The following is a 27214-nucleotide window of genomic DNA, read 5'->3' as shown; positions in this document are numbered from 1 at the left end:
GTGGCACAGTTAAGCATCTGACTCAGTTTTGGCTCAGGTCGTGATCTCAGGGTCATGAGATTAAGCCCCACATTGGGCTCCATGCTCAGCACGGAGTCTGCTTGAGACTCTCTCTCCCTCTCTCTCTCCCTCTCTCTCTGCCCCTCCTCCCAGCATGTTCTCTCTCTCTCTCTCTCTCAAATAAATAAATAAATATATAAATACATAAATAAATAAATAAATCTTGAAAAAAACATTTCAGGGGTGCATGGGTGGCTCAGTTGGTTAAGCATCTGACTCTTGATTTTGGCTCAGATCATGATCTTGGTGTTGTGGGATTGAGCCCAGTGTGGGGCTCCATGTTCAGTGCAGAGTCTCCTTGAGATTCTCTCTCTCCCTCCGCCCCTCATCCCCCTCACTCTCTCAAAATAAATAAATAAAACTTCTAAAAAAAGTTTCAGGTTGAATACTTTTGCCTGATAGTACAAGGAAATTCTACTAACAGTTTAAGCTACAAGGCCACTATATTTTTACTTAAAGTCAAGCCTGGAAAAGTAGATTATTCCTGGGGTATTTCAGCAGCTATACGATTCCTGGGGCCTAGGTAGCCAACCTTGGATTCTTTTGGTCTCTTCTCAGAGTTTCAAGATGGCTACAGAAGTATTAATGCATCATGTGAACGTCATGTCTTCACATGTAAGTGTTCTAGACAGGGAGAAATGGGATGGGCTCTATTTTTGCAGCTTTTTCTTTTTACTATGGAGAAAAATCTTTCACAAAAACCTCTACATCAAATTCCTTTGAAAGACAACTCTCTTTTGGGAGGCAATTCTCCAATGGTCGCTTGCATTTCAGCATGTCTTATGAGCAGAGACCATGACTGCCTTTGTTTTGGACTATTTTTTCAAGGATGTTTGTGTAGTAGATAGCCTTGGAAGATAGAGATAATGTCTTCTTCCAGGGCAAAGAGCAGGTCTGATTACTGCCTATTATAAAAGATTTGTGCTTCCTAAACTCAGGATTCCTTTCCTATAACCTAATGTACTGAGTGCACAGTTGTCATGTGGCTCTCTTTGTATCAACCTGTGGGAACTAGGGATGGGAGAACAGGCTGAAGAAAATGCTGATACTCTGGTTACTAATGTTGCTGTGAGTGAAAAAGTCTTGTCTCTGGCTCAAGATTTGTGTGTCTTCTGCCAGCATCCATAACACTGTGGCAGGTTAATCTGTTAGCTAGTAAATAGGGTAAAATCTCAGACTGTTCACAGTTCTTGACAGTCTCATTGGTTAGAATATTTTTCATATGGCCACCCCCAGCTGTGAGGAAAACAAAGATGGAGGTTGTATGGCAAAGGAAAATGGAATAATCATATTTGGCTTAGATAAATTAGAATTCATTCCCTGGGGCTTGGCACATTGCTCCTCCAACCAGGATTTCTTTTGGCAAGAAGTGGTAAAAATGGTTACTGGGTAGGCAACCAACAGTGTTTGCCATAAAAAAATGACTGTCATAAAGGGATAATGTGACATGTACTTTAAGGCAATGAAACTGAAGACTGCAGCTGCAAAAGAAAAAAAAAAGATATTTTGTTTGAGAGCTGGGAATTAGAGAAGTCTCCATAAAGGAGGTAATAATTTATATGTCCCATGAAAGATAGCATTTTTATAGATTATGATGAGAATGGCCAGGCTGATAAGAAGATGTTCCAGGCAAAGGAATAGCATCAGTCAAGGTGTAGTGTGAAGAAAACACATGGCATATTCAGGGAGAAGTAGAGATGAGTTAATTTGTACCCTAAAGTCCATCCTTCTAAGTATTCTACAGAGTAAAGATGGAATACTGTGTTTTATAATGAACTCTGTGAATTTGGAAAAATCATTTAGTCATTGTCTCTCAGTAGTGTCACATGCAAGATGAGACTGTTTTTTAATTTGCAGAGTCATGGCAAATAATAATACAGATAGTGGCTCTAAAGTTACATGGAGGCAAATGGCCAAAAACATATCATTACTATAGTTTATGCAATTAAAAGGGCAAATCAGGGGCGCCTGGGTGGCTTAGTCGGTTAGGTGTCTGCCTTTGGCTCAGATCATGATCCCAGAGTCCTGGGATTGAGCCTCACATCGGGCTGCCTGCTCAGCAGGGAGTCTGCTTTCCCTCTGCCCCTTCCCCCTCCTCATGTTCTCTCTCACTTTCTCTCTCCCAAATAAAAAAAATAAAAATGAAAGGGCAAATCAGTTGAGAACTATCATTAAATAGCTTATCCTCTAGAAGTTCCCATCCTGCAGAGAGCAGCAAGATACATATGAGGAACCAGAAGCCTGGCTTTGAAACCTAATTTACTTCCTCTTGATTTATTTTCCTCATTTATAGAACAAGGGCTATGAATTAGGGATTTTCTGTCTGATATTTTATATATTTCTAGATCAGGATAATTATCCCCGGTCATATACAAAGATTACCCCCACTTTCTCCTACTTAGCACACATACATATCACATGCTGGCAGTATGATGCATAGACATACTAAGACATGAACTTTGATCTTACTAAATATTTTTGTGTCAAACTCATGTTGAAGCTCTGCCTCCCTTGTGGAGTTTATTTTTAGTTTACCCCTTGTATATATCAAATCATTCTGTAGTAGGTGAGCTCAAGATGGGACTAGGAAATGAAAGACTCTTAGTTTTATTTTATTTATTTATGTATTTATTTTTAATTTGAGTATAGTTGACACACAATGTTACGTTAGTTTCACGTGTACAGCATAGTGATTCAACAAGTTATACATTATGCTATGCTGACCAGAAGTGTAGCTACCTTCTGTCACCATGTAATACTATTACAACACCATTGACTATATTCCCTATGCTGTGCCTTTTATTCCCATGATTTATTTATTGCATAACTAGAAACCTGTATCTCACACTCCCTTTCAATCATTTTGCCCACCTCCCTACCCCCTTAGTTTTAGAACTGGCATTTTAGTTAATATATGTTGGGTTAGTTCCTTATTCTATGAACTCCACTAGAGTGAAAGCTTATTTCTAGAATTTTTCTTATCTGCTATTTTTAATGCCCTATCAAATGCATTATCAATTTGTGTGACCCGTGATGGCTCCATAACTGAGCTCACAGAGGAATTAGGGTGAGACCAACCTCATACAGAGAAATCTCCATCATCAGCTTTCAGCTTTCATTTTGGAGCTTCCTTTGTCATATCCTACAAAAACCTGTCACTATGGAGTGTTCCTTTAGCACAAAAGGGCAGGAAGGAGCTCAGCCTGTTTGGAGTCTGTCATTCTTTATGCACTCCTTTGTGATAGATAGAAAAAGGCAGTAGGCAAGGAATCTTGTTCTGAGAGCATAGAAATGAGGCCTGTGAGAAATTCATCCAGTACAGAAGTCAGATGCAATGGAGATTCTTATGTCTTGGTGGTTACTGCGCTCTGGTTCTCATGAAAGACTAACCTCAACAATTAGCAGGGCCACTCATGGCACTGTATGAGCTCCCACTGTGTGCATACCACTCTTCTAGGCATAGCTGAGGGGGAAGAATAGGAGGCATGATTACAAGGAGCTCACTATGAACTTGGAGAAAGTAATTTTTTTTTTTGCATAGCAAATGACTTATAGTAACATCTGCAAAACAGTATACAAATGAATGCAAATTAATATGACACAACTAGAATAAGGATGCAACATGGAAGCTCAGAACTAAGAGGTGATCATAGTGCAGAAGGGTTAATAAGAAAAGGCTTCCTAGAGGAGGAGAATTTTAAACAGAATTTTGAATGAAGGAGGCCCATGACACATATGTATAGTCTTCCTGGCACCATTCTTTCATGTAGTAAGTATTTGGCATCTGTTGTAGCATGGCACTATGCAGGATTCTCTGGGGGATATATGGGGGTCCAAAGCTCCACCTCTGCCTTCCTTCAGGAGCTTCCAGTCTGATAAGGAAGTTCACTTCTCCCCAACTCCTGATGTTTCCTTCTATGTGAAGTGACATCCCATTAACGTAACACTCTGGCCTCTCTCTGTTCCCTCATTCCATCCTCTCTTAAGGAGAAGGTGTAACTGTTCTGATTAGTGAGTTTGAGAGAGGGTGCTGGGCAGGCGTAGCTTAGCAGTGCCCTATGCTTTACTTGAGATCCTTGTAGCTTATGTCTTTTGAGATACATTTTAGTCTGCTCTACCATGCCTTAAGTCATATATGTGGGGGTTCCCACATGGGAGGACTGTTGACTTCTAGTGCCACTTGTGATGGGAGTTAAGTCTATCTAGTTTTGTTTTTCAGATTTAGGAAACTCACCTAAGCTATGTCCTTGACTCTAGACTCCGGTAGTAAAAAAAAAAGGTGATATTTTAATTTCTATCATCTAAATTCTTTATCTAGAAGTCAGTTGACTCAGAAGTCAAAGGAGCACTATTTATTTGGCCTAGTTATTCCACACCACAAAAGTATAATAGGAGATATGAAACAAGTCCATATATAATGATAAGAAAAGGTGAATGTGATAAGCACTGTCAATGTGGCTTGGACCCTTTAAGATTTTTCTTTTAACTCTGCAGAGCCTGTCACCAATATATAGTCTCTTTTGAGGCTCTCAGCATTTACAGAATTGGTTGTAGGCTGACCACTTTTCACTTGCTTTCAACTGTCTCTTGACTTTCTGATTGTTGACATTCAACTGCTTCCTCTCATTTCTACTCCTGGCCTCTCTCCTGAGTCTCTGACTTGTATATTCAGTTGCCTACTTGACATCTCCATTTGTATGTTACACAGTGTACTCCAACTTTAAGTGACCAAAATAGAACCCTTGAGTCTGCAGAACTCCACCACAACCTGTACCTCTCCCAGTTTTTCTCATCTCAGTAAACAGCACCATCATCCATCCAGGTGCTCAAGTGAAAGATCTTTGTGAGGTCTATATTGGTGTGGTGGTTTGACCATGCCTGTCTCTTGGGTATCATCTTTCTCCTTTTTTTTCTGTACTATAACTACTGTGCCTCCCAGGGTATCAGGCACATAGTGGGCACTCAATAGATATTTGTTGAGTAAGTATATTTTATTAATTAAACCTGATTATAGACTTTTCAACTTATTGCAGCAGTTTGTCTTTGGACCTTTGCTTTTTTCCCATTGAATTCTAGCATCATCTTACCCCTCTCTAACCAAGACTAAAACGTGCTTTTGTCTTAGGCCAGTGCAGATAAATTACTTTGAAAATTCAGAGGAGGGGACTAGGATGGGAGAATTATGGAAAGTTCAGGGAAGAAGAATAATTTGAACTGGGCCTTGAAAGCAGGATTTTGATATGTGGAGAGATGGAGGCATGGGAATGAAACATCACTAGTGAAGGAATTCACTAAGGGAAAGATGTAGAGAGAGGCAGAGAAGCACTGAGTATTTTGGGAACATAGCCAATAGACTGATCTGTGAAGAGGTATATTGGACGCTACAATTAGAAAGGTAAGCTACAGCCAGTTTTTGGAGAGAAAAGTGTCTAAAATTCATCTAGAAAACATGAATCTGTTTGGTAAAACTGTGCAATATGAACTCTTCACTAAAACTGTTAAACTATAAATGAAAGCTTCATAGACAGAGTATGAAATTAAAGTCTGTTCCATTAGGTTATGACCAATTTTCCTGTGAGAAGAGCGTGGTTGGATTTTGGAGAATTTCACAGTAATATGCTACTTTGACAATGTTAATATTTCTTGTAAAATTCTTCACATCCTGAACATTCTCTTGGATTTGCTGTGAAACTCTGCAAGTGCAATTATTCTCCTTGTCATCTCATGAAAACACATGTTTCATGTTCATCCATTCTGTGGGCACTCCAGTTCTCTCCTGGATTCTAAGGGCAAATTCTGGCCTAAGATAGTAGAAATGCAGTGTTGAGAGTACTTTTCAGTTAAGGAGCTTCCACTGGCCTCAGCATCAGGGAACAATTAGTGTGTAATGTAGAACAGTGTGAGAAATTGTTCAATTTCAGGAAGAACAATTGTTGAAGAGAAAATGGATCCATTTTCCCAGTTCCACATTTGAATACATTTGTGCTGGCTGCTTGCTTTTGTGAATTGGAGGCCATCCAGCAAGTTGCTGTTTTTAGCAGTGATTATTTCACCAGACTCATTTAAATCTCTATTTTTGCAGAAATGCTCTCTCTTTGGGGTAGGCTCCCCTGGGACTGGGGGTGTTCCTCAGACTACTGGGTGTGGGCATGTATGTGAGTGCAAGGAAGGAATGTCTACCTCATTTCAGCCTGACTTGGAAGGACTAAAGAGCTGCCTTCTAAAATGGGAAGAGTTATCATATGAGAAAGTGAGTAGATGGTCTTTGGAGCTTCAGAGGATAGATCTAGGACTAATTGGCAGAAGTTCTGAAGAGGCAGACTTTGGTTTATCATAGGAGCTTTGTCACAATCAGCTGCTCAGAAAGGATGAGCTGCCTAGTCAGTTAATGACTTTTGTGTTGAAATGATGTGGTAGAGAAAATTCCTGCATTGGGTGGTGGGAGGTAGGATAACTTCAAAGATGTCTTTCCAAGCTCTGTTCATCTGTGAATCCTACTGCCTGTATATCAAATTCTACCCATGTTTAAGGATCAAGCCCTAATCTCATTTTCTGCACAAGGCCTTCTATAGCACTTGTCCATTCTCTGTACTTGACAGCAATTATTTATGGCCTTATGTTGTTAGTCCAAGGTGTCAAAAACAGCTGTCTCCAGATACATAGAACACCCCCCCGCATTCCTTACAGATGATATATATATAATAGCCTTCTCTAACTTTTAACCCATTTCTGAATTTTACTCTAAGCTTACTCCCTACCCCAATCTGTTTGGCAATCCAGGATGGGGTAAGATCCAGAGAAGGGATGAGGATATCAATTTCACATATGTGTTTTGCACTTACCTTGCTCAAGATCCTGTCCTAAGACTCAATGAACAAAATACATTAGTGAAGAAAATAGAAAAATATCCTGGCCTTGGGCATCTGGGTGGCTCATTCGGTTAAGGAGCTGCCTTTGGCTCAGGTTGTGATCCCAGGATCCTGGGATCGAGTCCCACGTCAGGCTCCCTGCTCAGTGGGGAGCCTGCTTCTCCCTCTCCCTCTGCCATTCTCTCTGCTTGTGCACATGCTCTCTCTCTTTCCCTATCTCTCTGTCAAAGAGATAAATAAAATCTTTAAAAAAAAAATCCTGGCATTAGCATTTTGTTCTCTCATTCATCTATTCTCCTCTGGACAAAATGACAAGACAGAAAAAATCACCTCAAACCTCAACAAAAAGAACAAGAGGCAGTACCGACTGCCAGCGACCTAATCAATATGGACATTAGTATGATGTCAGAACTAGAGTTCAGAGTGATGATTTTAAAGACACTAGCTGGGCTTGAAAAAAGCATGGAAGTTATTAGACAAACCCTTTCTGGAGAAATAAAAGAACTAAAATCTAACCAAGTCAAAATCAAAAAGGCTATGAATGAGGTGCAACCAAAAATGGAGGCTCTAACTGCTACGATAAATGAGGCAGAAGAGAGAATTAGTGATACAGAAGACCAAATGATGGAGAATAAAGAAGCTGAGAAAAAGAGAGATAAACAACTACTGGATCACAAGGGCAGAATTCGAGAGATAAGTGATACCATAAGATGAAACAACATTAGAATACTTGGGATCCCAGAAGAAGAAGAAAGAGAGAGGGGGGCAGAAGGTATATTGGAGCAAATTATAGCAGAGAACTTCCCTAATTTGGGGAAGGAAACAGGCATCAAAATCCAGGAGGCACATAGAAGCCCCCTAAAAATCAATAAAAATAGGTCAACACCCCAACATCTAATAGTAAAACTTACGAGTCTCAGAGACAAAGAGAAAATCCTGACAGCAGCTCGGGAGAAGAGATATGTAACCTACAATGGTAGAAACATTAGATAAACAACAGACCTATCCACAGAGACCTGGCAGGCCAGAAAGGACTGGCATGATATATTCAGAGCATTAAATGAGAAAAATATGCATCTCCATCATTTGGCTGTCATTGAAAATAGAAGGAGAGATAAAAAGCTTCCAGGATAAACAAAAACTAAAGGAATTTGCAAACACAAAACCAGCCCTACAAGAAATATTGAAAGGGGTCCTCTAAGCAAAGAGAGAGCCTAAAAGCAACATAGACCAGAAAGGAACACAGACAATATACAGTAACAGTCACCTTACAGGTGATACAATGGCACTAAATTCCTATCTTTCAATAGTTACCCTGAATGTAAATGGGCTAAATGCCCCAATCAAAAGACACAGGCTATCAGATTGGATAAAAAAAAAGACCCATCAATATGCTGTCTGCAAGAGACTCATTTTAGACCCAAAGACACCCCCATATTGAAAGTGAGGGGGTGGAAAACCATTTACCATGCTAATGGACACCAAAAGAAAGCTGGGGTAGCAATCCTTCTATCAGACAAATTAGATTTTAAACCAAAGACTGTAATAAGAGATGAGGAAGGACACTATCTCCTACTTGAAGGGTCTATCCAACAAGAAGATCTAACAGTTGTAAATATCTATGCCCCTAACATGGAAGCAGCCAATTATATAAGGCAATTATTTACAAAAGCAAAGAAACACATAGACAACAATACAATAATAGTGGGGGACTTTAACACCCCCCCTCACTGAAATGGACAGATCATCTAAGCAAAAGATCAACAAGGAAATAAAGACTTAAATGACACACTGGACCAAATGGACTTCACAGATATATTCAGAACATTCCATCCCAAAGCAACAGAATACACATTCTTCTCTAGTGCCCATGGAACATTCTTCAGAATAGATCACATCCTAGGTCACAAATCAGGTCTCAACCGGTACCAAAAGATTGGGATCATTCCCTGCATATTTTCAGACCACAGTGCTTTGAAGCTAGAACTCAATCACAAGAGGAAAGTCGGAAAGAACTCAAATACATGGAGGCTAAAGAGCATCCTATTAAAGAATGAATGGGTCAACCAGGAAATTAAAGAAGAATTTAAAAAATTCATGGAAACAAATGAAAATGAAAACACAACTGCTCAAAATCTTTGAGATACAGCAAAGGCAGTCCTAAGAGGAAAGTATATAGCAATACAAGCCTTTCTCAAACAACAAAGGTCTCAAATACACAACCTAACCCTACACCTAAAAGAGCGGGAGAAAGAACAGCAAATAAAGCCTAAACCCAGCAGGAGAAGAGAAATAATAAAGATCAGAGCAGAAACCAATGAAATAGAAACCAAAAGAACAGTAGAATAGATCAACGAAACAAGGAGCTGGTTCTTTGAAAGAATTAACAAGATTGATAAACCCCTGGCCAGACTTACCAAAAAGAAGAGAAAAGACCCAAATCAACAAAATCATGAATGAAAGAGGAGAGATCACAACCAACACCAAAGAACTATAAACAATTATAAGAACATATTATGAGCAACTATATGCCAGCAAATTAGATAACCTGGAAGAAATGGATGCATTTCTAGAGATGTATCAACTACCAAAACTGAACCAGGAAGAAATAGAAAACCTGAACAGACCTATAACTGCTAAAGAAATTGAAGCAGTAATCATAAATCTCCCAACAAACAAAAGCCCAGGGCCAGATGGCTTCCCAGGGGAATTCTACCAAACATTTAAAGAATTAATACCTATTCTTCTGAAACTGTTCCAAAAAATAGAAATGGTAGGAAAACTTCCAAACTCATTTTATGAGGCCAGCATTACCTTGATCCCCAAACCAGACAAAGACCCCATCAAAAAGGAAAATTACAGACCAGTATCCTTGATGAACACGGATGCAAGAATTCTCACCAAAATACTAGCCAATAGGATCCAACAGTACATTAAAAGGATTATTCACCATGACCAAGTGGGATTTATCCTGGGCTGCAAGGATGGTTCAACATCCGCAAATCAATCAACGTGATACAATACATTAACAAAAGAAAGAACAAGAATCATATGATCCTCTCAATAGATGCAGAAAAAGCATTTGACAAAGTGCAGCACCCTTTCTTGATCAAAACTCTTCAGAGTATAGGCATAGAGGGTACATACCTCAATATCATAAAAGCCATCTATGAAAAACCCACAGCAAATATCATTCTCAATGGGGAAAAACTGAGAGCTTTCCCCTTAAGGTCAGGACCACGGCAAGGATGTCCACTATCACCACTGCTATTCAACTTAGTATTAGAAGTCCTAGCCACAGCAATCAGACAACATAAGAAATGAAAGGCATCCGAATCGGCAAAGAAGTCAAACTCTCACTCTTTGCAGATGATATGATACTTTATGTGGAAAACCCAAAAGACTCCACCCCAAACCTGCTAGAACTCATAGAGGAATTCAGTCAAGTGGCAGGATATAAAATCAATGCACAGAAATCAGTGGCATTCCTATACACCAACAAGACAGAACAAAGAGAAATTAAGGAGTCGATCCTATTTACAATTGCACCCAAAACTATAAGATACCTAGGAATAAATCTAACCAAGGAGGCAAAGAATCTGTACTCAGAAAACTATAAAATACTCATGAAAGAAATTGAGGAAGACACAAAGAAATGGAAAAATGTTCCATGCTCATGGATTGGAAGAACAAATATTGTGAAGATGTCAATGCTACCTAGAGCAATCTACACATTCAGTGCAATCCCCATCAAAATACCATCCACTTTTTTCAAAGAAATGGAACAAATAATCCTAAAATTTGTATGGAATCAGAAAAGACCTCTAATAGCCAGAGAAGAATGTTGAAAAAGAACAGAAAAGCTGGCGGCATCACAATTCTGGACTTCAAGCTCTATTACAAAGCTGTCATCATCAAGACAGTATGGTGCTGGCACAAAAACAGACACATAGATCAGTGGAACAGAATAGAGAGCCCAGAAATAGACCCTTAACTCTATGGTCAACTAATCTTCAATAGGCAGGAAAGAACGTCCAGTTGGAAAAAGACAGTCTCCTCAAAAAATGGTGTTGGGAAAATTGGACAGCCACATGCAGAAGAATGAAACTGGACCATTTCCTTAGACCACACACATAAAAATAGACTCAAAATGGTTGAAAGACCTCAATGTGAGACAGGAGTCCATCAACATCCTAAAGGAGAACACAGCCAGCAACCTCTTCGACCTCAGCCACAGCAACTTCTTCCTAGAAACATCACCAAAGGCAAGGGAAGCAAGGGCAAAAATGAGCTATTGGGACTTCATCAAGATAAAAAGCTTTTGCACAACAAAAGAAACAGTCAACAAAACCAAAAGACAGCCGACAGAATGGGAGAAGATATTTGCAAATGACATATCAGATAAAGGGCTAGTATCCAAAATCTACAAAGAACTTCTTAAACTCAACACCCAAAGAACAAAAGATCCAATCAGGAAATGTGCAGAAGTCTTTCATCCACTTTGAGTTTATCTTTGTGAATGGTGTTAGAGAATGGTCGAGTTTCATTCTTCTGCATGTGGCTGTCCAATTTTCCCAGCCCCATTTATTGAAGAGACTGTCTTTTTTCCATTGCATGTTTTTTTCCTGCTTTGTCAAAGATTATTTGACCGTAGAGATGAGGGTCCATATCTGGGTTCTCGATTCTGTTCCATTGGTCTATATGTCTGTTTTTGTGCCGGTACCATGCTGTCTTGGTGATCACAGCTTTGTAATATAGTTTGAAATCGGGCAACGTGATGTCCCCAGCTTTGTTTTTCTTTTTCAACATTTCCTTGGTGATTCAGGGTCTTTTCTGATTCCATACAAATTTTAGGATTGTTTGTTCCAGCACTTTGAAAAATGTCATTATATACAATGGAATATTACTCAGCCATCAGAAAGGATGAATACCCAACTTTTACATCAACATGAATGGGACTGGAGGAGATTATGCTAAGTGAAATAAGTCAAGCAGAGAAAGTCAATTATCATATGGTTTCCCTTATTTGTGGAAAATAAGGAATAACATGGAGGACATTAGAAGAAGGAAGGGAAAAAATAAGGGGGGGCGGATTAGAGGGAGAGATGAACCATCAGAGACTATGGACTCTGAGAAACAAACAGGGTTTTAGAGGGGAGGGGGGGGTGTTGGTTAGCCTGGTGATGGGTATTAAGGAGGGCACGTACTGCATGGAGCACTAGGTGTTATACGAAAACAATGGATCGTGGATGACCACATCAAAAACTAATGATGTATTGTATGGGGACTAACATAACATAATAAAATTAAAAAAAAATGTGCAGAAGACATGAACAAACATTTTTCCAAAGAAGACATCCAAAAGTCCAACAGACATATGAAAAAGTGCTCAACATTGCTCAGCATCCGGGAAATCCAAATGAAAACTTCAATGAGATATCACCTCACACCAGTCAGAATGGCTAAAATTAACAAGTCAGGAAACGACAGATGTTGGCAGGGATGCAGAGAAAGGGGAACCCTCCTACACTGTTGGTGGGAACGCGAGCTGGTGCAGCCACTCTGGAAAATAGTATGGAGGTTCTTCAAAAAGTTGAAAATAGAACTACCATAGGATCCAGCAACTGCATTACTGGGTATTTACCCCAAAGATACAAATGTAGGGATCCACAGGCCATAGAGCATACTTTTAAGGACCCAAGGTCCTTTACAGCTCTAACACTTTGTGTTTCTATGAGATTTTGACTAGTTCCAATTTTGTTATTTATAATGTGTAAGAGCACTTTTGAGATTCATTATCAGTCAGTGTAGTCATTATCAACTCCACCACCACCTTCAGCACCATCAGATATAGTTGTTACCCGTTTATAAGCCACTTTAGGGATATTTTGTTCTTCCTGGGGAATACTTGTGCAAGGGGTAGCCTTTTCTCCTCTGCTGGTACTTCCTGGCTGGCTGGTTAGCCCATACAAGATCGAGAAAACCAAACAGTTTGAGGGTGGGCTTTATAAAGCCATTAAACTACAATTAGTAGTTTTTAGATCATATACCTTGAGAATAATCATCAGTATTATGGATTTTGGCTATTCAGCCGCACTGAAGGCCTGGTTTTTCCCACCTAATGAATTTACTTTTTATGACCATGATGCCACCTCCCACAACCTTTTGAATATGTTGCCTTTAGTGGACCCACTGTTGACAAGAGAAGTTTTGTGCTTTGGGGCTTAACTGCTGAACTTTTTCTTTTGAGAGTAAGGTTGATTGGGTACTGGCAATGGGCAATGTAGGATTTCAATAGCTGCATCTTGGAATTTACATGCTTTTCCACTCAAGAACATTATAAGAGGTTAGAGTATCTCTCACATTGTCTTAGCATGATTCTGGGTCCTCAGTATACAATTGATTGATTATTCACAATAGCTAACATTTATTGGTTATTGACCATGTGTCAGCCACTATAGTAAATGTTTCACATGCTAATCACCTTGTTCAATTCTCCTAACAATCCTTGTCTATAGTTTTGTGGTCTTCATTTTACGAATGAAGAAACTGGCTGGAACTTAGAGAGCTTGAGCAACTCAAGTGCACACAGCTAGGAAGCGGTAGAGCTGGAATTTAGATGCAGTCTAATGGCAAAGTTTTCCCCTCTATTTTCAACCTGTGTATTCTGTGCTTTATAAAAATGAAAAGGCAATATGTTAGAGGAGCTTGAACATTTGGTTATGAGATTAAGGGTTTACAGGGTAGGCTGGAAGAGAAAGGGATTCAATGATGTTTGAATTTCTCAAAACATAATTTTTGCTAACATATGTCTGTTTTCTTTTCTTTCTTTTTATATTAATAAATCTTTTCTATATGACTGTGCACTTAGTAAATAGCTAATGGTAATGGCTGCCACCCGTATTCCTCAAAAATAGATTGAAAGTTAAAATGCCATTATAATTAATGTGCATCAAAATGAACATTGTCAAATTAACACAGAGTATTACAGTGCAGAATGTAATGTGGCAGCATTTTCAGCATAGAAATAAACATGGACTAATTAGGTATCACTGTTCCCCACTGATGAGTCTGCAGCCACACAGCTACTTTGTCCCTTATCTCTATATGGGCAATATTTCTAAAAGTAGCCAGAGAAAACATAGCTCAGTGCTTGCTTAGCTCTCAGCCTTCTCTCCTCCTCTCCTCTTTGCTTCTCTGTACTTATGTTGTGGAGCTGTGGAGACGTATTCCTTTTGGAATTTCTTATTATTGCTATTATTCTTATTATCTAGTTTTATTTTCATTTAAAAAATAATCCCTCTTCATGTAAAAATTCAAACTGTAAAGAAAAAGCAAAAGATGAAAAGTAAAATCTTCCTCCTTCTCTGCCTCTACTCTGTAGTAGCCAGTAGTCACTTAAGTTTCTCATATATCCTCCTAGAAACTTTGTATGAATATGCAATATTTATGCAGATATACAAAACCCTATATAACTTTTACAAGTGTTGGTATTATCATAGTCTTCATCAATCTGATGGGTAGAAAAAATGGTATCTTATTGTTTCATTTTGCATTTCTTTAATTACAAGTGAGGTTGAATATGTATTTGTATGTTTATTGGTGATTTGGATTTTTATTTTGTGAACTCATTTTCTATTTTTTTCTTATTAAATATTAATACCTCTTTGAATATGAAAGAAATTGGCCTTTTTTCTTGTCACATACATAGCAAATATTTGTTCATAATTTATCATTTATCTTCTGCTTTTTTAATGGTAATTTTCTTGCATATGGAATATTTTAAGTTTTATGTAGCCAAATTTATCAAATATTTTCTCCACAGTTCCCAGGTTTTATATCTTCATTTGAAAATTCTTTCCCATTTCAGTATTATTTTAAAATTCCCTTGTGCTTTATTTATCCCTCTTTTAAAAATAAATTTAAAATTTTATTTTAAAAGTAATATTGAGGGACTTACTGGAATTAGATACCATGAGAACCCTCCTAGAGGATTCTTAAAAATATTAGATAAATTGTAACAAGTGTTCTATTAAATATATAACATGGCTCTCAGGAAATTAAAGCATATTGCTAGGATTCAGAAACAGGTAAAAGCAGAGAAGTAAGCATATATTTTATGATATGCCCTAGAGGGAGGTGCGGGAGGTATCAGACCTAGTAGTCTAAAGGTTTGTGTTTTAACACCTATATGAGAGTAAGAGATAAAACTTTGGGTCAGTGCTAAGTGCCTTTTATATAAAACCAGGAAGCCAAAGGTCTATAATTTCAATGAAATGGACTAGAGAAAATTACCTGCAATAATACAGAGAAATAACAAGGAAGCCTATCATTGTCTGGTATCTGAATGAGGAAAAGTCTTTCCTGAAAATTTTCAATAGTAGGTTATATTTCTCATAGATTTGAAGTTTGTACTTACACTATTTGCCAGGTTTAGGAACTCTCAAGCCAAGTATTTAACAAAAAATTGGTTCTCAGTAATGGATTAGAAGAATTAATATTGTTAAAATGTCCATATTACTCAAAGCAATCTACAAATTCAATGCAATCCCTATCAAAATACCAATAGCATTTTCCACAAAACTGGAACAAATAATTCTAAAATTTGTGTGGAACTACAGAAGACCCCAAATAGCCAAAGCAATCCTAAGAACAAAGCTGGAGGTATCACAATACCAGATTTCAAGATACACTACAAAGCTGTAATAATCAAAACAGTATGGTACTGGCACAAAAATAGACACATAAATCAATGGAACAGACTAGAAAATCCAGAAACAAACCCACTTTTCTATGGTCCATTAAACTATGACAAAGGAGGTAAAAGTGTGCAATGGGGAAAAGACAGTCTCCTCAATAAATGAATGATGCTGGGAAAATTGGACAGCTACATGTAAAAGAATGAAACTGGACCACATTCTAACACCATACACAACAACAAACTCGAAATGGATTAAAGACCAAAATGTGAAGGGTGCCTGTGTGGCTGGGTAGGTTGTGTCTGCTTTTGGCTCAGGTCATGATTCTGGGGTCCTGGGGATCGAGCCCCATGTCTGGCTCCCTACTCAGCATGGAGCCTGCTTCTCCCTCTCCTCCCCACTCATGCTCTCTCTCTCACTGTCTCTGTTTCTCTCTCTCAAATACAAAAATAAAATCTTAAAAAAAGACCTAAATGTAAGACCTGACACCATAAAAATTCTAAAAGAGAACACAGGAAGTAATTCCTCTGACATTTGCTGTAGTAACATTTTTCTAGATATGTTTTCCAAGGCAAGGAAAACAAAAGCTAAAATAAACAGTTGGGACTACATCAAAATAAAAAGCTTTTGCACAACAAAGGAAACCACCAACAAAACATAAAGGCAACCACAAATGGAAGAAGATATTTTCAAATGATATATCTGATAAAGAGTTAGTATCCAAAATATATAAAGAAAAAAACCCAAACAATATGATTGAACAATGGGCAGAGGACCTGAATAGACATTTTTTTTTTCACAAAGACATATAGATGGCCAGCATACACATAAAAGATGCCCAACATAGTACACTAATCATCAAGGAAATGCAAATCAAGACCACAATGGGATATCAACTTATACTTTTCAGAATTGCTAAAATCAAAATGACAGGAAATAACAGGTGTTGGAGAGGATGTGGAGAAAAAGGTAACCCTCATGCTCTGTTGGTGGGAATGTAAATTGGTACAACCACTGTGGAAAACAGTATGAAGATTCCTCAAAAAATTAAAAATAGAATTATCATATGATCCAATAATTCCACTACTGGACATTTACACAAAGAAAACAAAAATGCTAATTCTAAAAGATATATGCACCCCTATGTTTGTTGCAGCATTATTTATAATGGTCAAGGTATGGAAGCAACCAAAGTGTCCATCAATAGACAAATGGATAAGGAAGATGTGGAATATATACAAAATGAAATAGTATACAGCCAAAAAAGGGATGAGATCATGCCATTTGAGACAACATGGATGGATCTAGAGGGTATCAAGCTAAGTGAAATAAATCAGACTAAGAAAAATAAATACCATATGATTCCACTTATTAGTGGAATCTAAAAAAAGAGAGAGAGAGAGAGAAACGAATGAACAAATGAAAAGCAGAATCAAACCTATAACTACAGAGAACAAACTGTTGGTTGCCATGGAAAGAAGGGGGGTTAGGCAAAATGGGTGAAAGGGAGAGGGAGATACAGGCTTCCAGTTATGGGATGAATAAGTTACAGGAGTAAAAGTCACAGCATATCCCTATAGCCAATGATGTTGTAATAGTGATGTAACAGGACGGATGGTAGCTACACTTGTTGTAAACATAGAATGATGTATAACCTTGTCAAATCACTAAGTTGTATACTTAAAACTAATGGAACATTGTGTGTCAACTATATTCAAATAAAAAAATAAAAATTTAAAAAATGGAAAAAGATAAAAGAAAAATGGTTAAAAGATTTGCATGCACATACCACTAAAGAGAAAATCTAAATGGCTAACCACATTGGAAATAAGGGAGAAAAATTAAGCCTTAATGAGACAAAATGGACAAAATTAAAATTTTTACATTAACTATTGTTGGCAAGGAACAGTGCAATAGGAACTCTCAGGGCTGGTGAGAATATAAATTGATATAATCTTTTTATAAAATTGGCATTATGTAGTAAAGTTGGTTTTACAGATACCATAGTCCCATCAATTTCAATCCTAGATATATACCATAAAGGTATGTGTGCATAAGAACACCAGGGTAGATATAAAAGAATGTTCATAGCAGCACTGTTATCAATATTCAGAACTAGAAACCATCAAAATATCCATCAACTGATAAAGGGATAATGAAGTGTGGTATATTCATATAATGGAAAATTAAGATTGCTATAAAAGTAAATGCATTATAGTTAAACAAAAAAAATGAATAGGTGATTTTACAAACATCGTTGAATGAAAGAAGCAAGATACAAAAAGTATATCAAGTGTAATTGATTTTATATAAAGTTAAGTAAACTAAATTGTAGATGGATGAATGCCCATTTAGTAAAAACAATTGAAAAGAAGGGAAATTACAAAAAAAATAAAATTGGTTCCTGGTAAATTTGATTCGAATGATAGGACTAGACTGCAAAAGATCTTCACATATAAAGTCCTACTGAAGAAGAGCTCACAACCCAAAGTCTCATGAAAAAAAAATACCACCACAAGTGAGAAGTGTAAATACAACAAAAAGCAGGGTTAGAATCTCAAGAACATCACCAAATAAGACAATCTGATAGAGTCCATAAAATTAGAGTGTTTAAAATCATTATAGAAGTGAGAAAGGGGACTGAAAACATTAAAGAGTGGTAAGAAACTATGCAAATAGGCAGATTATAAATAATAGCTGGTATTTCAAAGAGAAGATAGAGAGACTGAGGAGAGGCAAAATTTGAGAAAATAATGGCTAAGAATTTTTCAGCATTGATGGAAAACTTTAATCCACATTCTGGAAGTGCAATGGATCCCTAGAAGGAAAAATAGAAATAAATCTATGCTCAGTTTCATCATAATGAAACTACACCGAGGACAAAGAGCAGACCTTAAAAGGCAGCAGAAAGAAAGGACTGTTTATCTGCAAGGAATGACAATTAGTCTGACTGAATTTTCAATAGCAAGAGTGGAAGTCAGAAGAAAGTAAGACAATTGCTTAAAAGTGAGGGTGAAATAATGAACAGCACTGAATTCAGAAAAAGGGAATGAGATGTAAGAAGAGCTGGAAAATAAATTATTAAATGTGTGTAAATTTAATAAGTATTTATTCTATAAAGTATTAATACCAATAATGATTAACTCAAGGGATATAAAAATAAAAGGCTGATATTAGTAACATGTAAGGTCATATTAGTCTGATATTAGTTGATATTACCTGATATTAGTCTGATATTAGCTGATATTAGTAACATGTAAGGTGGGAGGGAGATAATTGGATATAAAGAAGTTCAGCAAGGTTACAAAAGTCAACTTGGGATAACATCATATTGAGGAGACGGTAATTCCTCCTAAAGTAATTCCTCCTAATTTAATCTAAATTCCAATACCATTTGAATCAAACTTAAAAAAGGATGTGTGTGTGTGTGTGTGTGTAAGTTAATAAGCTGATCCTAAAATTTATATGGAAAAATAAAAGAGCAAAACACTCAAGAATTTTTTTAACATCCAATAAATTTTTAAAGAACAAGATGGTAAGAAAATATGTAGGATTCATCCCACAAAATATTAAAATTTACTATAAAGTTCTCTATTAAGCTAGTATGATATTGGTACAGGGATAGATAAAATAGACCAATCTCAGAAACAACACATGGAAACTTGATACACATTCTTAGAGAAAGAATGGACTACTCAATAAATGGTGATGGGGCAACTAGCAATCTACATGGAAAAATAAAACTAGATTGTTCCTTGATACCATACCCCCAAATCAGTTCCAAATAGACTAAAGATGTAAATTTCCAAAACAAAAATATAAAACATTTAGAAGAAAATAGAACATTTAGAAGAAAATATGACATTGGGATAAGGAAGACTATCTTAAGTGAGACAAAAACAAAAGGAATGAAGAAGCATTTTACTACATTAAAATTGAAAATGTTTCTATAAGAAAATATAACAATAAGCTGTGTATATAACCAGAGATTTTTCTCTAAAATATATAAAAGCACATCTACTAATGTTCTTACTTTAGTCAAACAACTCAACAAAAACTGGCAAATGATAGGAATAAACAAATCACAGAAGAGGCTACTTAAATGGGCAATAAGTATATGAAAAGATGCACAACCTCACTGGTTATTAGGGATATAAAAATAAAAACTACAATTAGATTCCATTTCTCAGCCATCAAATTGGCAATCATTTGAAAGTCTGACAATATAAAGTGTTGGTGAGGATGTGGAGCACAGGAATTCTCATACATTGCTGATGGAAATGTAAATTGGTACAAATACTCTGGAAAGCAGTTTAGCAATATGTAGTAAAGTTTCGCATGCTCTGTGTAACACAGCAAGTCCACATTTAGGTATATATCATAAAGAAACTTCTTTAGATAAACACAAGGATATCTTTGTAAGCTTGTTCACTGAAACATTGTTTTATTAGTAAAATATTAGAAACATGTTAAATACACATGAACGAAAGAATAGATGAATACATTCTGATAAAATAACATAATTGTGGAGTGTGGTCACTGCGGTCACTGTGGTCACCAAAAACTGAAACTGCACTGATATTGAATATTCTAGAACTATATGTACAACATAAATATATCTGAAAAAAACCCCACATATCTATCATCTATCTATCTATCTATCTATCTATCTATCTATCTATCTATCATCTATCATCTATCTATGTATCTATCTATCATCATCTATCTATCTATAGGGAGAGAACAGAGATGATATCAGCAATAAGGCAGAATAGGAGGCCCTGGACCCTCCTTTCCCCCAACACACCAAATCAACATTAATACATGGTCAAATTCCCTATGTGGGAAATCCAGAAACTAGTTGAGGGGCTTCTGTACCACAGGTGAGTGCAAAACCAGCCATGCTGAAGCCAATAGGTATATTCAAGACATTCTTTCATTATAATCCGTACCACTGGATCAGCACTATATGATTGGAAGGAAATTCACAGCCCCCAGCATTTCTCTGGAGAGGGAAAGAATTAGACCACATGTCTAACATTCCAATTTTCTAAGGGTACCCATGGGACTGTCTTCTGTTTCACCTGTCTCAAAGCACTGACAGGACCTGGCACACTCTAAACACCTGGGAGCTAGTGAGAACAAAGATGGTAATTTGAACTAGTATATGAAATCAGTTGCCATGCCCCTCCTCCTTATCTGCACAGAGTGAGTGTGTGAAAGATCTCTAGATCCCAGATTCTCCTGGAGAATTGAAAAAGTTGGAACACATGTTCAAAGTTCCAGCTTTTTCCAGGGGCTTTCCAAGAAACTGACTTTTGCCTTTCCTTTCTCAGAGTCCTGACAGGACCTGGCATACTCTAGATGCCTGGGGGCTACTAGGACAAAGATGGTAATTTTGACTAGTACAAAGAGGGCCCCAGAATCAGTGGCAGGGCTAATTGGTTTGTGTGTGTGTGTGTGGGTGGGTGGGTGTGTGTGTGTGTAGCTGCAGTAACAAATTGCCATAAATTTAGTGACTTAGTGACTTAATACAAACCTATTATGTTAAAGTTCTATAGGTCAGAAGTCTGAAATGAGTCTCATTGGGCTAAGAATAAGGTATCAACAGGATTGTGTTCCTATCTAGAGACTCTAGGGAAGAATCCATTTCCTTGCTTTTTCTAGCTTTTAGAGGCTGCCTGCTCATAATTCCCTTCCTCTATCTTCCAAGACAGCAAGGTCTCATCCCTCTGACAATTCTTCTGTAATCATGTCTACATAAAGGAACATATTCACAGGTTCTAGAATTTAGGAGGTAGACATTTTGGGAGGCCATTATTCTGCCTACCACTATACATCTATATCTATATTTCTCTATCTATGTATCTGTATCTATCCATACATTTATATACACGTAAACATTTCTTCTTCACATTTAATGATAGGTCATGAACTTTTTTTATAATTTCAAATATACTTGACAACATACTTTTAATGACTGTATAGTACTTAATTATATGGATTATAATATTTTACTCAATTCCCTTACTTTAACATTAATATTATTTTAATAAACAGTTCTGTGAGAATATCCTTTTACATATATCTTTGAGTCTTACATTATTTCTTCCGAAATTACTTGATCAAATCTGTCAAATGTCTCACTCATTTTGGATGTTAATACTTATTTTCAAGCCACTTTCTTGAAAGTATTTACCAATATGTATTCTCACCAATTTAAATGAGCATATCCATTTCCCTATCACTTTACTAACACATTATACTATTTAAAAACAAACAAGCAAAAATCTTTATCAGTTTTGTATGTGATACCTCCAGTCTTTCTATTATCAACAGCTATTTTTAGAAATTTGCTCAGGACTTCAGCAACTATATGTTGTCATTGGCCTGGTCCATAGATTCATTAAAACAGAACTGCAACTCCCAAAGATGAAGGGAAACTGTTTTTTGGGGGGGCCTTGGAGGAGTCAACCAATTTACACCAAGAACTTTCTGTTAAATCTACTAGACAGATTTCCCACCTCTTTCTTTGTTTCAACAAATTGCAAGATATTTGCAAATAAGAAGGTAGGACTTTATGAAGTTTGTTATATTTGACAATTCTTCAATGAAGGATCATTCAGGTTTGGGCAGAGAAATCTTTCTGCTTAAAAAATTGATCTAGACTTATATTACATTTGGGGATGGGTATTCTTGTATTAAAAAATGAAAGCAGCATTGGGCGCCTGGGTGGCTCAGTTGGTTGAGCGACTGCCTTCGGCTCAGGTCATGATCCTGGAGTCCCTGGATGGAGTCCCGCATTGGGCTCCCTGCTCCGCAGGGAGTCTGCTTCTCCCTCTGACCCTCCCGACCCTCCCCCCTCTCCTGCTCTCTCTCTCTCAGTCTCTCTCTCAAATAAATAAATAAAATCTTAAAAAAAAAAAAGAATGAAAGCAGCATATTGAGAAATATGTATTCAGAAGGATGGGGTAATGTAATGAATATTTACTTAACATTTATGTGTTTGTCAGGGTTCTAGTAGGAAACAGATAACACACTCAAAGGACAACTGAAGAGACACTGATGAAGGGAGCATTTACAAAGGTGTGAACAGGATTATGGGTACCAACAAGGGATGGTGAAGTATCCTGAGACTAATAACAATAGGAGGTGATCACCACCCTAGACTTGAAGGGACAGGGGAGAAAATGATACTACTGTAACCTGGAAAGGGGATCCATAATGAGAGCCACGTGATGAGAACTGCCAAATCATAGCCTGAAAGAGAAGGAGTGGGTGGAATAAATAATCTGACCTTTCTCTCCTATTTTATTTCTTGCCAGTGCTGTTCATTGGTTGGACTCAATTGAAAGCCCAAGGGCAAAGGAGCCCAGCTGATGTAGTCAATAGAATTTTTCCTCTTGAGGCCCAGAGTAGAGCACAGAGAGAGGAAATGAATATGGAGGCACAAATAGAGAATATCCACCAAAGCCTATATAACAGACATTTTATAAATGTTAGCAGATTTAAGCTTTACAATAGCCTTGTGATTTATATTTTATACACGCCCTCCTTATTTTAAAGATGAGGAATGTGATGCTCAGAAAGGTTAATGTCTAAGGTAACACAATTATATGGTAAAACTAGGATTCAAACCCAGGTCTGTCTAACACAAAATCCTATGCCCTCAATCTACCATGAAACACTGCCTCTCACATATTTATTTAGGACATTTACATGTCAGACATAAGAGCTAGGTGCTGTAGGGAATACAAGGGAAAAAAGTCCCTTCCTTCTAAGAAGTTAAATTGCTATTTCTTACATGCATTATCTCATTTAATCTTTTTAACAATTCTATGAAGTAGAAGTATTATCACCATTAAACAATTATTTAACAAAATTACTATAAGATGTAATTTTGTACCTTTTATTCCATTTAATAATTTTCCTTGGAGGTAGATTCTTAGCATTTCATATAGATCTACTTCATTCTTTTAATGATTGCATAGCAGATGATCAGGTAGATATATCATTTATTTAATCAGTCCCCTATTAAAGGGCATTTGAGTTGTTCCAGTTTTGCACTAGTATAAATAATACTTCAGTGAACAATCATGTACATTTCTCATGGCATCCTTTTGTGAATATATCCTGAGGTTAAATTTCTAGCAGTGGAATTGCTGAGTCAAAGAGTAGGAACAGATATAATTTTGATGGATTTTGCTAAATTGTTCTCCAAATAATTTGTACCACATTTCCTCCAACAGATTGTAAAAGGCCTTTACTTCTACATGACATAGGGAAACTAAGGCTCAGAGAGTTTAAATTGCTCAAGGTCACAAAGCTAGTAAATAGCAGATGTGGTTTTGCACACATCTAGTTTAACTCTAGTGCTCTCATTTTTCCAGACTACATTGTAAATTACAGCAAAGAGAGATTGTTTAGTTGTATTTTAAGTTCATTTACTGATTGTAACCTTTAACAACATGTTTTTCTTCCATCTGATTTTCTCTTTTGTATCATGTGGTCTAGAACAGGAGTGATCAAACTATGGTCTATTGGCCAAATTTGGACCATCACCTATTTTTATTTGACTTGCAAACTAAAAATGGTTTTTGCATTTAAAAAGGATTGGAAAAAAACAAAAGAATACTATCTGTGACACATGAAAATCTCATAAAATTCACATTTCAGGGTCTATAAATAAATTTTTATTGGAACACAGCCATCCATGACCATTCATTCATATATTGTTCAACGAGGCCACTTTCACACTACAATAGCAGAATTGAGTAGTAGTGACAGAGATTGAATGGCATACAAATCCTAAAATATTTACTATCTGGATTTTCCCAGAAAAAGTTTGCTGGTGCTTGGTTTAGATCTATAGAATCAGTCATCTAACAAATAAGTACTTATTCTTTATGAAACAGAACTCAGGGAACAATTTAGTTCTATGATTTTCAAATTTCCTTTCATTTGTTGAACCCCCTTTTCAAGTGAAATATTACCTAACCCCAGTAGTAATGTAGATAAAAGCAGGACTGCTCTGATCGGTGTCATGATAGGGATAGGTGTCCAAGAGTCTCACATGACTGGCTTTTCTGTTGGCCTTTCCGTTTGCCTTCTCTCTTGCAATTCTTGAGGGATTCAGAGCTCTATGGGCATACGAAATCCAAGGCCTCCATGTCATTTGAAATTTACTAGTACATTTCATCCCTTTACTTTTACAGAGAATGATAAAGACCCAGAAAAGTTAAGTGATTTACCCAAAATAATCCAGTGGCATGACTGAAACTATCACCCAAATATCTGGATTTGAGTGTATATGGGGCAGGGTGGTCATAATGCCCATACAAATAACATTTGTAAATAAGGTCAGCCTTTTCTGTAGATGAAGTTTCTTCTGACCAAATGTTTTTTTTTTTTTTTCTTTTCAAATTTTTATTTAAATTCTAGTTAGTTAACATATAGTGTAAAATTAGTTTCAGGAGTAGAATTTAGTGATTCATTACTTTCATATAATGCCCAGTGCTCATCATAACAAAGTGCCCTCCTAAAAAACAAAACAAAACCCCAAACAAACAAACAAAAAACCCAAGTGCCTTCCTTAATACTTATCACCCATTTAGCCAATACCCCACCCACCTCCCTCCATCAACCCTCAGTTTGTTCTCTATCATTAAGAGTTTCTTATGGTTTGCTTACCTCTCTCTTTTTCCCCCTTCCCTTATGTTCATCTGTTTTGTTTCTTAAATTCCACACAAGAGTGAAATCATATGGTATTTGTCTTTGACTGACTTATTTCACTTAGCATAATACACTCTAGATCAATCCATGTTATTACAAATGGCAAGATTTCATTCTTTTTTTATGGCTGACTACTATTCCATTATATATATACCACATCTTCTTTTTTTTTTTTTAAAGATTTTATTTATTTATTTGAGACAGAGAGAATGAGAGAGAGCATGAGAGGGAAGAGGGTCAGAGGGAGAAGCAGACTCCCTGCTGAGCAGGGAGCCCGATGCGGGACTCGATCCAGGGACTCCAGGATCATGACCTGAGCCGAAGGCAGTCGCTTAACCAACTGAGCCACCCAGGCACCCGATATACCACATCTTCTTTATTCATTCATCTGTTGATGGACATCTGGGCTCTTTCCATATTTTGGCAACTGTGGACATCAGCATCCATTCTTGATGGATGAACAGCTTTGGCTGTTCAGGGTGTTTTGTTGTTCCATACAAACTTTAGGACTGTTTGTTTGAGCTCTGTGACAAATGCTGGTGGTATTTTGATTGGAATTGTATGTAATGTGTCAATTGCTTTGGGTAGCATAGACATTTTAACAATGTTTGTTCTTCCAACCCATGAACATGGAATGTTTTTCTATTTCTTTTTGTCCTTTTCAATTTCTTTCATAAGTGTTCTAAGGTTTTCAGAATATAGATCTTTTACCTCTTTAGTTAGATTTATTCCTATGTATCTTACTGTATTTGATACAGTTGTAAATGGGATCAATTCCTTGATTTCTGTTGCTTCATTATTGATGTATGGAAATGCAACAGATTTCTGTACATTGATTTTATATCCTGCAACTTTGTTGAATTCATCTATTCATTCTAGCAATTTTTTGGTGGAGTCATTTGGGTTTTCTATAGAGTATTATGTCATTTGCCCATAGTGAAAGTTTGATTTCTTCCTTGCCAATTTGGATGCCTTTTATTTCTTTTTGTTGTCTGATTGCTGAGGCCAGGACTTTCGGTACTATGTTAACTAGTAATGGTGAGAGTGAACATCCCTATCTTGTTCCTGAATGTAGAGGAAAAGCTCTCAGTTTTTCCCCATTGAGGATGATAAATTAGCTGTGGGTCTTTCATATATGGCCTTTATGATGTTGATGAATGTTCTATCTATACCTACTTTGTTAAGGGTTTTATCAAGAATGGATGCTGTACTTTGTCAAATGGTTCTTCTGCATCTATTGAGAGGATCATATGGGTTCTTACCCTTTCTTTTATTAATGTGGTGTATCACTTTGATTGATTTGTAAATATTGAACCTCCCCTACAGCCCAGGAATAAATCCCATTTGATCATGGTGAATAATTTGTTTAATGTACTGTTGGATTCGATTTGCTAGTATCTTGTTGAGAATTTTTGCATTTTTGTTCATTAGGGATATTAGCCTGTAATTCTCCTTTTTAGTGGGGTCTTTGTCTGGTTTTGGAATCAAAGTAATGATGGCCTTATAGAATGAGTTTTGACGTTTTCCTCCCATTTCTATTTTTGGAATAGTTTGAGAAGAATAGGTATTAACCTTTCTTTAAATGTTTGGTAGAATTCCCCTGGGAAGCCATCTGGCCCTGGACTTTAATTTATTGGGAGATTTTTGATTACTGATTCAATTTCCTTGCTGGTTATGGGTCTGTTCAAATTTTCTATTTCTTCTTGTTTCAGTTTTGGTAGTTTGTATGTCATGGAATGTCATGTTTTCATTTTCATTTGCTTCCATGTATTTTTTTATTTCTGCTTAAATTCCTGGCTAAGCCATTCATTCCTTAGTAGGGTATGTTCTTCAATCTTCATGTATTTTTAGTCT

The sequence above is a fragment of the Mirounga angustirostris genome, unplaced genomic scaffold, assembly GCF_029215605.1.
Source record: "Mirounga angustirostris isolate CCGP_5_RB_7025 unplaced genomic scaffold, mMirAng1.0.hap1 SCAF_11, whole genome shotgun sequence".
NCBI lineage: Eukaryota > Metazoa > Chordata > Mammalia > Carnivora > Phocidae > Mirounga > Mirounga angustirostris.
This window is presented reverse-complemented; position numbering follows the sequence as displayed.